The sequence below is a fragment of the Callospermophilus lateralis genome, chromosome 2 (genome assembly GCF_048772815.1).
Source record: "Callospermophilus lateralis isolate mCalLat2 chromosome 2, mCalLat2.hap1, whole genome shotgun sequence".
NCBI lineage: Eukaryota > Metazoa > Chordata > Mammalia > Rodentia > Sciuridae > Callospermophilus > Callospermophilus lateralis.
Genome location: NC_135306.1, coordinates 55,696,124 through 55,709,671, shown reverse-complemented (window position 1 = coordinate 55,709,671; position 13,548 = coordinate 55,696,124).

The window sequence follows — 13,548 nt, the reverse complement described above, 5'->3', positions numbered from 1 at the left end:
TTTTGAGACACAATTAGACTCCGCTAAGCCTCATTTTGTACCTATGCATTCACAGTGTGGAAGTATAGGAAAATTTATTCCTGTGGTGAATTATCCAGTAGGTAATAAAGTCAACATATAAATGTTCTTCCTTTAATCCCACATACCAAATTTCCTAAAACAAAGTTTATAAAGTTTCTCACAAGATGTACCCCAAGTAGTCTGTGCTCTTATTACCAGCCAGCTTGATATCAGGTCTCTGCATAAGCTTTTCCCTTCCTTGTCTTTTTTTCTTTGCTCTCCTGGTCTTCTCCCTTTGTGACAATCCAAAGTAAATCCTGGGATCTGTTTTCTGGGAAACCCATGATAAGGCACATGGGAAAATTATCATGGTATCAAGTTCTAACAGGGTGCATAATTATCTGTCAGAATACTTCTAGTTTGGGCTGGGCACAGTGGAACATGCCTGTAATTCCAGAGGGTTAGGAGGCTAAGGCAGGAGGGCCATGAGTTCAAAGCCAGCCCTGGCAAAAGCAAAGTGCTATGCAGTTCAGTAAGATCCTGTCTATAAATAAAATACTAAATAGAGGTGGGGATGTGGCTCAATGGTTAAGTGAGTTCAATCCTCTGAACCCCGAAAAACAAATGCTTCTAGTTTAGGAAACTTGATGTCAAGAAAAAAATACTAAGAATAATGTAATATTCTTATTACACCAATGAGAACTATTTCTGAGGAACAGGATTAAAAATGGTTCTTTTTTCACTTAAATGTGTACTTGGAAAACTTGAAAAGAAAAATTCTATGGAAAAAATGATGGGCAGCATTCTATACTAGAAAGGGGTCTGGGGCATAGTCATGGTTCTGTATAAAGCAAACAACTGTTGTGGAAGTCAAGTGAGCCAATAAAAACAAAGACAATCCAAGGTCAAAATATCAGAACAAACAAGGGGATAAGGCCAAGGGACAAAGGAAGTAATTAGTTTGGTTTTGAATAGTTTGTAGTGGCAGTCTTATTTGAGCAACAGGAGTCTTTTTTGATACATTATCCATTGTACAAAAACAACTAGCTGGGTGAACCTCTAACAGAGTTATGTTGTGATAAATATAAATTCTAATTAAAAACTAGATAACACCTCTGAATGTAAGTGAGAGATGCATATGTAGACAAAGCATTTGGAAAAGTACAGAATTCCTGGTCTCTGGAGTTGATTTCAGTGAAGAAATTATGACATAGGTATAAATAGATGCAAACGATTAGAGTAATATTTGTCACCAGATTATGTCTTGGGAAAGGAACTGTATTTCAAAAAACAAGTTGATGGGCTGGGGATATAGCTCAGTTGGTAGGGTGCTTGCCTCACATGAACAAGGCCCTGGTTTCAATCCCCAGCACCAAATAATAATAATATTATTAATAACTATTATTATTATTATTTGATGAAGATTTGGGGATAAAAGACCTCTGAGGAAGAGGATGCAGATGAAGCTGTTCTTATTGGGCATATAAACTAGGGATTTGGAGGTTGCTGAGAGACAGGAGAGGAATATGAATGATTCGGTAGCAGACAAAAGATGAGAAGGAGCAAGGAGATAGATGGACAAAGAAACAGAGTGCGAGGTCATTTCTTCCATTAAAATGACATGTCTTTTGTCAAGTTTATGGAATCTTGGAATGTTCCATAGGACTCACAGGACAATGAAGGGAGCCAAGTTCTGGAAGCAGCTCAGCTTTTTTGCAAAACATTGATGGTACTCAGGAAGCAGAAGCATAGAAGCAGAGAGAATTGAGATCAGCAGAGATAAAAAGGGGACTATGGACTGCGGCAGAAAGTAGTGCTGGGACTGGGGACAAGAACACCCAGACCCCTGGCTCACTGACATAGTGGGTGCCCGGGGTGGGGGGTGGGGTTGAAAGATGCATGATAAAAGATGTCATATAAGCCAATGTCAGTTTGGGGCACATGGAGGTCAGGGTGAAGACTCTTGGTAGGGAGCAACATGAGGAAGCTATGTCAGAGAGAAGATGCACTCCCTGGGTGACATCCTTCTTATGCTGCCTATCAGCCCTGCCAGATTGTAAAATATAACCAAAAAAATACAGTAACCATCCTGGAAGAATTTCCTGCAGCAACATATTAAAAAATAAAACAAAACTAGACACCTATAAATAAAATTAAGCACATCATTATAACTTGGAAGTTTGTTCAAAGAAAGTAGTGTCAAGTTCAAATAACAAGCACTTGGTGAAATGGGTGCTAAGGTTACCCACAAAGTCAGAAAACCACAAAATCTTTGTATTTGTACTTTTCACCTTTAGTGAATGATCTTAATCTAGGAGATGTAAATAATCATTAAGGAAGAAAAGAGACAAGGTGGTGTTTGTCAGGCAAAGAGGAAATGGGGATATAAAGAAGAAAAAGAAGGACAGGATAAAATGAAAGAGGGAGTCAATCCTCCAGATGCATGTCTTGTGTGTTGGAGCCCCATGTTTAGAAATATTCCAATGTTGGTTTATGCCCTGCTGTCATAACAGGATCTTGAAGTTGTTTTTTTTTTAAATATATTAATAAAGGGCCCATAATTTCAGTGGGCACTGTGAAAAGCTAAGGAATAAAAGATAAAATGGAAAGAAAAAAAGCATAAAAATGGTTTTACTTGAGTTAAAATTCAAGAAACTGGTAAGTGAAAAGAGTAGATGTTCAGTGAATATGATAAAATATGGATTCAGGCGGTATGGAGAGAACTTGGGCAATACTGGTATTTGGTGCTATTTCATGTCATTAACTAGTGCTCCATGAAACTAACCAGCAGCATCCTTTTAGGCAACATGGGGCAGAGAAAAGCTGAAGTATGCAAGTATGATGCAAGTATGCAAGTATGATGAGAGGGTGTTGTGGTTTAGATATGAGGTGTCTCCAAAATGCTCATGTGTGAGACAATGCAAGAAGGCTCAGAGGTGACATGATTAGATTATGAGAGTTGGAACCTAATTGGTGGATTAATTCACTGATAGGGATTAACTGGGTGGTAACTGTAGGCAGGTAGGGTGTGGCTAGATAAAGTAGGTTACTGAGAGCGTGACTTTGGGGTTTATATTTTGTCTCGGCTCTCTGGTTGCCACATTTTCCTCCACTGTGCCCTTCTGCCATGATGTTCTGCCTCACTTTAGGCCCAGAGTTATGGAGTCCACCATTTATGGACTAAGACTTTTGTAACCATGAGCCAACATAAACATTTACTCCTCTAAGTTTGTTGGGGGGTTTTGGCAACAGCAACAAAAGAGTCAACTAAAACTGGGGATAAACATCAACATTCAAGTTGGAAAAGTACACAACAATGTTGAAGCACTGGAAAGTTTCTCATGCCTGACCCAAAAGCTGCGAGCTGGTGCACCTATAGGACACTGGGATCAGCCTCCTGGAGGAGTGCAGGGGTGAGCAGAGCTAGACAGTAAAGGGAAATACCTTTGTACTAAATAATGCTGATAAATTAAAATGCCAAAACCCTAACTTGAAATGAGTCTACCTCACACATTTTCCTTGCAAATGGAATTATCCAATAGCATTTTCTTTGTCCAAGCATTGAACAAGACTCTGAGGATTTTAGTGGTGGCCCAGACAGACCATGGTGCTAGTCATAAGAGAATTTACTGCCTAGCAAGCTTGCATACCAAGTAACCATATTATTAAAATTGTGCTTTAAAGAAAATGTAATGTGTTGTGAAAATTTATGCATTGGAAGCCTAATCTGGTATAAGAGAGGAAGTTGATAGCATTCCTGGAAGTAGCATTTAAAATTTACATGAATAGGAATCAGCCATGCATGGGGTAAAGGAACTTAAGGAAACATTTCAGGCAGATAGCCTCTGCAGAGTTATGGAAAATTTAAAGTGGCTTAAGATCCCCAGAGAAGAGAATTTTACTTTTCTTCTGTTCCCTAATGTATCCTACAATGTAGGACAGCGCCTGACATATAGAAGATGCTCAATAAATATTTATTTGATGAATGGACATATTTGCATTCTATGACAAAAATCAGAGAAATCCCTAAGCCAAAGGGAACATGATGGTAAGCACCCTTCAAAGAATAAGTAAATTGTAGCAAATGACACTTAGTTGTAAAAATAAAAATAGGAAGATTGTAGAAAACACCACTAATCAAGGTCTGAAAAGACTGAAGTGCTTCTTTTCAAAATCTCTAGCCCGGGAGTCCAGTAGTTTTTCACAGGCTACATACATAAGGAAGTCCACAGTTTAAAAAGTTGTGCCACCTTTACGTATGTTAGGCAACTATTGAGTAATGGATCATTCTTCATAGTAAACCAGCTCAACCTTGATAATTCCATATACCTTTAAGTAAACTTTAGCCAGTGTTGCTTATGAGTTTTTAGACTTGGGTACAAATACTTCTCTTTTGTTTTCTTTCAGTCTAAGGATAGTCTGACCACTGACCAAGGCAGAGTTTTTATTGCATAATTCTTAAATTACATTGTTGGGTTGTTTGACTTGGCCAGAAATTTAAATCCTAACACAAACTCACTGTGGTGAGTGATTCAGTACTCACCCCCCTCCTTTTCTCTTCTATGATTCCATTGTCCCTACTAAAGAGTTGCCACACCCACAGAGTCAATTTTCTGAGTGACTTCAGTCTTTGCAATAGAAAGAAAAAGAAAATTGGAACCTTACTGAAATGGTTGTTTGTTCTTTCAGACTTTGTAATCATCTAAATGAGAATTTCCTGTTTTAACCATCTAATCTTGCTGGTTTTAAGTGAAGACCATATAATTTAAAATACTTATTTTGTTAATTAGTATTCTTTGCCTTTCACGTTAAATAAATTGTATTTACCATTATATAATGCCAGTATTGTGATCTATATGCAAAAAAATTACAATGTCTTTTAACAGTTTCCTCACATGTATGGTTTCTAGTATATTTAATAGCAAGTAGACCAATAACTCCTGAGCTCCATTTTTAAATTATTTTATTTTTAATGTGCCTGGCAGATATACATTTCCTGCAAACTATTTTCTTAATAAGCAATATATATATATTTTTTCTTAATAAGCAATACATGTATATATATATATATATATATATATATATATATATATATATATATACATATTATAAATATATATGTTGCTAGGTACAGAGTAAATGTTTAATTAATATTGGTTATTAATTAGTTCCTTAATCTTGCTACATTTAATAATAGCTTATGAGGGAAGTGTCATTATCTCACCCTATAAATGACAATAGCACTCAGCGGAGGTGTGTGAAGACAATTGCCCACAGTACCTAGCTAGTATGTGGCTGATTCAGTTGTGTCCTTTCAAGCAACCACTTTTCACTGCACACAGGATTTCATATTATTCTTGGAGTGGATTTACTGACTTGTCAAAATTATATTCAATGAAAATACAGCAACTTAAATCCAGTTCAAATGTGTGGCATAATGTAGAGTCCATGTAGAGACAAGAATGTTGATGCTCCATTGGGAAGTGAAGAAGCCCAGCACCAGGAGGGACACAACGCAGAGACTGCTGTAAAGCATAGAAGGTTCAGTCTTTCATGAAGGTTAAATATCCCACATGCTAGCTCTGCCCGAGGTTCTGTACTGACACTGGGGAATCAGCTGAAGGTAAATCAGAAGTGCTAGCTATGCTCACGAAGCCAAGAGACTAATTGTAAATATATCCAAGACAAACAGGTAAAATATATGCAAACTGTGACAAATACTATTGACAAAGAAAGCGAACAGGCTTCTGAGATAGAAACTCAGTTACAATTTTAGTTGTTCCAGAAGCATTTACTGTGGTTTTTCTATTCACCTTTAAAATATAACTAATATATAGATGTCTCTTGAGTTCAAGGATATTTTGAAATTATTTTTAAAAATTCATTAAGGGGTTAAGGTAGAATGCACAAGGCTCTGGGTTCAATCCCTAGGGGATATAGACATTAATATAATATACATATTGACTGGTTAAAAAACAAAACTGCTTGGACCATCCCTTTCCTCTAGCTTCCTGTTCAGTAGTCTGGGGTGAGATATCAGGAAGTTGAATATCTTGCAGCTTCCCAGATGATGCTGATGCTGCTGGTTCAGGACTATTCTTGAGAACTACTGCCTCATACTCTTACTTATAAAATAATGGAATTACTTACTTTGTAAAGTAAGCATCAATATAAAAATTCCCAGCTAGGAGCAGTGGCACACACCTGTAATCCCAGTGGCTTGGGAGGCTGAGGCATGAGGATTGCAAATTCATGGCCAGCCTCAGCAATTTAGCAAGGCCCTAAGCAACCCATTGAGACCCTGACTCAAAATAAAAAATATAAAGAACTGGAGATGTGGCTTAGTAGTTAAGCACCCCTGGGTTCAATCCCTGGTACCAATAAGTTAATAAATATGCCTCTATTTTATCACTCCTAGACTCTTTGGAAATTATGGTAAATACATAAGAATGTTCAATATCATATAATCACAATAGCAAATAAAATTATGTAATATTTTATCAGTGGGGGATAGGCAAATTGTTGAAAAATTATATCATAAACCAGTAGCATGGCATGGTTTTGAGAAGAAAATGTCAAATGACAAAATGAAAACATTTGTGGATATGTTAAAAACTTATGAAAAAATGCAACACAATTTGACACATTTAATATATTAAAAACCTTAAAATTAGAGCTAAAAGATTACCACTGACTTATGAATATAATTGGAAGTTAGAAGTGTAAGCTCAGAGTACCCATCTGAAATCCCAATACAGTTCCTAATAAGTTTCAACTTATTGGCCAGTTCACCAAACATGCATGTTATCAGAGTCCAGTGACATAAATAAATTAATTAGGATTGGTGAAAGTGAGCATCCTTGTCTTACTCCTGTTTTTAGAGGAAATACTTTTGGTTTTCTCCATTCAGAAGAATGTTGGCCTTGGGTTGTCATATATAACCTTTATGATGTTGAATTAAATTCTTTCTATCCCTAGTTAGTCTAGTCTTTTAAACATGAATAGGTGCTGCTTTACTTTGTCAAATTCTTTTTCTGCATTTATTGAGATAACCGTGTGATTCTTGTCCTTAAGTCTATTTTTGTGGTGAATTACATTTATTCATTTTCATATGTTGAACCAACCTTACACCTGTATGATGCAATCCATTTGATCATGATATAAGATCTCTTTAATGTGTTTTCTATGCAGTTTGACAATACTTTATCAAGAACTTTTGCATATGTAGACCATGGATATTGATCTGAACTTTTCTTTCATTGATTTATCTTTGGTTTTGGTCTAAGTGTGACTCACTCCTATTCAACATAGTCCTTGAAACTCTAGCCAGAAAAATTAGGCAAGAGAAGAAAAATAAAGGGATACTAATAGGAAAATTAGAGCCAAAATTATGTTTTCTGACAACATGATCCTATATTTAGAAGACCCAAAAAATTCCACCAAAAGACTTTTAGAGCTCATAAGTAAATTCAGTAAAGTAGCAAGATACAAGATCAATATCTATCAATCTGTTGCTACAGTACAATGACAAATCTGCTGAAAAAAAATAGGAAAACTATCCCATTCACAATAGCCTCAAAAAGTATAAAATACTTGGGAATCAATCTAACAAAAGATATGAAGGACCTCTACAATGAAAATTATAGAACACTAAAGAAATTGAAGAAGACCTTCAAAGATATAAAGACCTCCCATGTTCTTGAAAAGACAAAAATAATACTGTCAAAATGGCCATACTACCAAAAGCACTATACAGGTTCAATACAATTCCCATCGAAATTCGAATGATGCTCTTCACAGAAATACAAAAAGCATTTAAAATGTTCATGTGGAAAAATAAAAGACCCAGAACAGTCAAAGAAATACTTAGTGAGAAAAGTGAAGCAGGAGGCATTACAATACTCAACCTCAAATTACACTACAGAGCTATAGTAACAAAAACAGCATGGTACTGGCACCAAAACAGGCAAGAAAACCAATGGACTAGAATAGAAAACACAAAGATAAATTCACATAAATGCAGTTATCTCTTACTAGACAAAGATGCCAAAAATATCCATTGGAGAGAAGATAGCCTTTTTAACAAATAGTGCTGGGAAAACTGGAAATCCATATGTAGTATAGAATAAAATTTAAACCTTATCTTTCTCCTGCATGAAACTCAAAAGTGGATTAAAGACCTAGGAATTAGACCAGAAACCTTGAAACTTCTAGGAGAAAATGTAGGCCCAACACTCTAACATGTTGGCTCAGGAATTGACTTCCTTAACAAGACTCCTAAAGCACAAGAAGTAAAATAAAAAATTAATAGTGGGATGGCATCAAAATTTAAAAGCTTCTTCAAAGCAAAGGAAATAATTAAGAGCATGAATAGAGAGTCAAGAGAATGGGAGAAAATCTTTGCCACCTGCTTTTCAGACAAAGCATTAATATTCAGGACATCCAAAGAACTCAAAAAGCTTAACACCATAAAAAGTAATCATCATCACCATCACCATTATCATCACCATCATCATCATCATCCAATCAATAAATGGGCAAAGAAACTAAACAGATACTTCTCAAAAGAAGAAATACAAATGGTCAACAAATATATGAAAAAAATATTCCATGTCTCTAGCAATTAGAGAAACACAAACTAAAACTATGCTGAGATTTCATCTCCCTCCAGTCAGAATGGCAATTATCAAGAATACAAGTAACAACAAATGTTGGCAAGGATGTGGAGAAAATGGTACACTCATGCATTGCTAGTGGGACTGCAAATTGTTGCAGTATGGAGACTCCTCAAAAAACTAGGAATAGAACCATCATATGACCCAGCCATCCCACTCCTCAGTATATGTCCAAAGATCATACTACAGTTACACAGCCACATCAATGTTTTTAGCAGCACAATTCACAATAACCAAGCTATGAAGCCAACCTAGGTGCCCTTCCACAGGTGAATGGATGAAGAAAATGTGGTATGTATACACACAATGGAGTATGACTCAGTCAAAGAGAAGAATGACTTTATGGCATTTGCTGGTAAATGGATGGATCTGGAAACTATCATGCTAAAGTGAAATAAGCCAATCCCCAAACACCAAAGGTTGACTGTTCTCTCTGAAATGCAGAAGCCAATATAAAATAGCAAAGAGGGCATTAAAGAAGAATAAAAAATAAGCAGAGAAGACAAAAAGGAATGAATGGACTGAAAGGGGAATGGGATAAGGAAAGAAAGACATTGGAATAAATATGACCTAACATTTCTTTGTACGTATATACCACAGTGAATCTCACCATCATGTACAATACAAGACACTAATTTAAAAAAAAAAAAAACCTATAAGTATAAATAAAAAGATCAGTAGAGGGAAGGGAAAAGGGGGAGAAAAAAAGGAGAGAAAGTGGAAGTACTAGGGACTAAATTAAAACAAATTGTATTTCAGTGTTTTTACAATTATGTCAAAATGAATCTTATTGTCATGTAAAAATTTTATTTTATTTGTAAAATTAAATTTTTTACAAATTAATAAAGAAAATCCAGGTAACCCAGAGGGCATAAAAAATAAACTTATTTATTTATTTATTTTTCTTCTTCTTTTTTTTTTTTGTTGATGGTAATTCAATATACTTTTAAAAGATCTCAGCTCTTTTCTCTTAAAAGTTTTTTTGGGAAAATTTGATGAAGTAGAATCCTTCCATAACCACTGATGTTGGCAATTTGCCTCGATAAAAATTGTTACCATATTATGATAAACTTCTGGTAGTCATGTTAATCAAATGACAAGAAAATGTCATTCCCTTAAAGGAAATATTTGGTTTCAGCAGTCTGTAAATCTGTATTAGCTACTCTAAGTCACTGGTTCAAGCTGAAACCCAGTACCTGGTTCATAATAATCAACTGCAGATAAATCAGCTCTAGTCGCAGTCACTTGGCTGTCCTCTGTAAAAGACACAGTTAATATTAAAATACTCAATAGCACCTGCTTAGCATGTTTGCCTTCATGCACAGTTTTCAGGTTCTTTGTAAGTTTGCCAAGTATCTTCAAATGAGTCCCCTGGGAAAATGACCTATCAGTAATTTTTTCTGCATTTTCTCAGGCTGATAGCAGAGCAGTTCTTTGATCATGCTGAGGGTTGCACTTCTTAGTTTTCTGAGTACAGAGAAACCTTATGCTTGTGCAGCTATGCAGAGCTTTGTGCCAGCACTGGATATTTTTATGTCCCACATAAAGCAAAAAGCTGAAGCTATGATCTTCAGGTTGGAGGAATAGAAAGTGTCTCAATGGTTTAAAATTAAGCAGGGCTATTTTCAGTTTTACCTTTTAAAATGCCTGTAGTATGCTCTTTTCTATTATTTTTTTCTCAACCAAATCCTCTTTCTTTCCTATCCAGTCCTTCCTCTTATGCTTTACCCCAAACTTATGCAAAATTACAATGTTTTTCAGAGACAGAGGAAGATTTTGCTTCTATGATCTAAAGTTAAATTGAATATTATATAAATAAACATTTTCAATATACTGAGATAAAAGTCATTTTTCTTTTTCTTTGTGTTGTGAAGAGGTGAGAGAAAAAAAAAATGTTATTTAGAAATGTCACGCCTTAAGATGGTGGAAAACAATGAGAGGAATGGGTTTCACATCAGGCAATCTAGGGAGGAAAAATCCCTTCCTCTGGGGTAGTGTTAGGTTTCTTTTTCCAGAGAGGGCAAAAGTTCCACTAATTAAGATGAAAGCAAAACCCGGATGCCTGTGACATGTATTTTTCCTCTAGGTTAAAGAACAAATCTGTCAAATTAACTAACATTTATTTGGTTACTTTAAGTTTCAGATTGATTTCTATTTTCAGTATCTTTGCTTTTAAAAATAATGTCAATTTAAAAATAAATGTTTTCTGATTTGAGGCTTATTCATCACAACATCATTTAAAACTGGTTTCTCTACCTGTGAAATGTGTTTCTTTTTATTTTACAGAATAATTATAAAGATCAACATTTGAGAAAAAGAGCCTTCAGTGGTGGTGGTGGTGAGGAAAATCCAAACATTTGCAGGAGATGAGGAAGTGAATTGTGATTGTCAAGAAGAGAGGAAGGTGGGGTCTGGGGGATTTGAGATGAGCAATATACTCACAAAAACATTTCATTTCTGGAAAAAGAAATGTTAACTGTGTGCCAAGCAAACACATGACTTTGATAGTTTTCAAATAATGGTTTGCAACCTCCATAGTAATGAAAGAATGGGCTCTGGTTGGAGACAGTCTAATAAGCTAGAATTTATTTCAAAGTACAGACTTTACCTGGTTCTTAAGTAATTTGGGAAGTTACTTAATTTTAAGTCTTGATTTCCCCATCTGATGACATTGTAACACAATGTTTCCACATTGAAACATAATGCTAATGATAGATTATCCCTCCCATGACACTTGGAAGACTCCAAACATATCATGAACACAAGCGTGCTTTCCCCAGACTAACATGTCCCCCCTCCTCCACAGACATTATCTGTTGTCACCACCTCTGAGAGATCTTTGTGTAATTCATGTTCTGAGAAGATGTCAGGAGTTTCTATCTCTAGCTCTGTAATAGTTAAATATTAAATTGTTTTACTGTGTCTAACTATATAATATTTAAATATTAAAATACAAACATCACGTCAAATAAAAAGTCAGGTAAAATAATCACTTCCATAGTGGAGCAAGGAGAAATTATTTTAACTGACCATTGTTTTCCATTCACATGAATGCTTTCACGTCTGGATTCTTGTGCACATATTGTTTTAAACTCTCAACAATAACGAAAAATGTATCCTATCTGGCACACACACACACAAAATCTCAAAATGATAATGGAAATATTCACATGGATTACTTTGCATCAAAATATAACTTGTAACTCATTTGTTGGTTATTTTCACATGTTTATATTATGTGTTTTTAAAATTTTAATGAGAATTGAACTAGATATAAATTATTGAATCTTTTTTATTTCAGAGAGGAAAGAAGAAATTATTGAACATAATCTATAGAAATTAGAATCATAGTGCCCCTTTTTCTTATGAAATATGTCTTAAACACAGAGTATATAAGACTACATAATTTGAAAAATAAAAATGAAGCAAACACCCCTAGAGCTATCATCCATTTAAAAAAAATATGGACTTAGCATCCTAGAAACCTCCTGTGTGCCTCTAGCAACGGAATTGACTTCCTGACCCAAAAACAACCATAATCCTACCTGCATAGCAATCTTGCTTTCCTTAAGAATTTCACCTCCTATGCATGTATTTTTAAACCATACCCTGTTTTAGTATTGCCTGTTTGAAACTTCCATTACATTATCTATATTTTGTATCTTTCTTTCAGTCAACCATATGCTGATAGAATTTTTTCATATTGCCAGATAACTACAATTTTTTTTGCATGGCAGCACAGTATTATAATGTATGTTCATATATGATTTGTTTATCAAATCTATATTAGTCAAATGTTTAGACTTTTTTTTCATTTAAGGCTTTTATAGCAAAGTGGCTCTGAAAAATTCTTGCTGAGGTTTTGTGGTAAGCATGAATAAGAATTTCTATAAAGTAAGGTCACCAGGGGAGTTCCAATTTTATAAGGTATTCACATCTTCAAATAAACTGGGAAGGACAAACTATTGATAAATTGGTTCTATCTATTGTCTCACCCTGTTGATGATAATTCCTCTTGATTCACATCCTCAACATTATTTAATATGGTGAAGGTGTTTGTCAAGATCTTTATTACTGTAACAAATATCTGTGATCATAAACTTATCAAGAGTAAAAAGGTTATTTGGTTTACTGTTCTGAAGTTTTCAGTCCCTGATAGATTAGCCTATTGCATTTGGTGTGTTCTCTCACCTCATGGTCAGAGAACAAAAGAGAGGAAAAGAGTGGGATTCCACAATTCCCTTTAAATGTTTGCCCCCAATTATCTGAACACCTCTCACTAAGTAATTTTATATGTGGTCACAATAATTTTCTTCCATTCTATAAACTGTATTCAGTTTTGCTTATGGTATCTTTTAGTGAAAAGAAATTCTTAATTTTAATATATTTAAAATTTATTAGTCTTCCCTTTATAACTATGTTTCCTGTATTTTTTTCAAGAAATCTTGAAGTTATAAAAATATCCTGTATCATCTTCTAAAATATTTTAAATTTTATTTTTGAATTCAGAAGTGACAATCACCTAAAATAAATTTTTTGTAAGGGTAATAATCCAATTATATTTTTTCTCATGTTTAATTTCCCTAGTTCTACTTAGTGAAAAGTTTAGATTTTTTTCCAATGATTTATAATACCTCCTTGGTAATATCCTAAATGACTTTTCTGGGCATATAATTTTGATTGGATTCAATTTTCTGTTCATTTGACTCTTAACATTTCCCTGCACTAATATCACGTTGTCCTTATTACCAGAATTTGTAAAATCCACTTATGTTAAGGACAGGTTTACCCAACTTGTGCTTCAAGAATATTTTGATGTTTTGGATCCTTTGCAGTTCCATAAATTTTCATTTGTTTTGTAAAATTTCATTAA